Raw genomic sequence first — 1,786 nt, forward strand, 5'->3', positions numbered from 1 at the left:
TTGGAGTTTGCCCAGCTGGTTTCCTATCTTTCTTTGGGGATTACAGTTAAGTTATTGGATGAATCTCNGAAGAGACCTTGAATTTTGGACTTTTAACATTGTTGAGACTGCTATAGACTATGAGGACTTTGAAAGTTGGACTAAATGCATTTCGCATTATACATTTAAGTATGTTTCCCCATAGACTCATGTGTTTGAACAAGTCTATGGGAGCCAGGGAGTGGAATGTCATGGTTTGTATATTCTTGGACCAGGGAGTGGCACCACTTGGAGGTGTGGCCTTGTTAGAATAGGTGTGACCTGATATGTCACTGTGGGTGTGGATATAAGGCCCTCACCCTAGTTGCCTTGCAGTCAGTCTTCTACTAGCAGCCTTAGGATGAAGATGTAGAACTCTCAGCTCTGCTTGCACCATGCCTGCCTGGATGCTGCCATGTTCAAACCTTGATGATAATGAACTGAACATCTGAACCTGTAAGCAAGCCCCAATTAAATGTTTTTATAAGAATTGCTTTTGTCATAGTGTCTGTTCACAGCAGTAAAACCCTAACTAAGAGACATTCTTTGCCTGTGGAAATCAAGTTTTCTAAACAACATGTATTAAGGACTAGTGACCATTTTCCTATTGTGTATCTTTCGTAATAAAGTAATACTTTGAATCTAAATTAGCAGAGACTAGTTTTAAAAACTAATGACAACAGTAGGTTATAGTTTAGTTCTTTTAGTGACTCACAATCATTTCATTTTGCAGGGAGAATCCACAAATCACCATAAAGAAATGCTGATATTCTCTGAAGAGGCATAGCTCCCAAAATACAAATTTTAGATATGATAATTTAAATTAATTCCAAATACGTAAAAACCACCTTGAAAAGTCACAGTTATTGGGAATAAATGAATTTATAATGAAACAAAAGGAAACTTACCAAGGGGACACATGATCCTAGCAAGGAAGGAAACATAGAGATGTAATCTTAGTGCCTGGACTTTCTTAATTCTCAAAGTAGACGAAGAGGTTAAGAATAGTAGATAGGAGAATGAAAAGAAATACCCTAAGTGCTCTATGTTTCCTGCATTGCAGAGATTATTTCTAGTGAGAAGAAGAATGTGTTTCCACAAAACTAGTTTTTGAAAATGTCTACCATGATTCACACGCTGTTTTCATTAAGATTTCCTACATTAAGTGTGTGTGTGTGTGTGTGTGTGTGTGTGTATGTTTGTGTATATGTGTATATACATGTTCACAGATATATTCATGTGTGAGCACAGAGCTATGAGAGGCTGAAAGAGCAGTGAATTACTACAGATGAGCCTCTATTGGGTCTCTGATCTGTAGGGAACAGGTTTCTGGTTGCAGGTGAGCAAGGGTTGGCGAGAATGGGATGACAGACAGGACACAAGGGAGTGTGCTGAATCTGAATGTAATGTCAAACTGAGCATCAAACTTTTTATACAGAAGAAAATAGGGAAGTTAGGTAAGACATTGGCAAGGTACAATGAGATTACCAAATGCTTAATGACTTACACAAAACAGAGGAATACAAACACAAAGACTGGCAGGAACTGGGCTATAAAACAAATGAGACAAAGTTAGCTCTATCTAAGGTCAGCTATATTCTTAGAAGCCAGGTATGAGGTCTTTACACTCCAGGGGCAAGGGCTTTCATACCCAAGTTGTGGTTCTAATTAGGGAGTTCTGCTCTCTTACAATACTAGAGGCAATCTGAATGTCACTGAATAGGTACCATTCTTACTGAATTCAAAGGCCATGGTGGGCTCAAGGACT

Source organism: Mus pahari, chromosome 2, assembly GCF_900095145.1.
Source record: "Mus pahari chromosome 2, PAHARI_EIJ_v1.1, whole genome shotgun sequence".
Taxonomy (NCBI): Eukaryota; Metazoa; Chordata; class Mammalia; order Rodentia; family Muridae; genus Mus; species Mus pahari.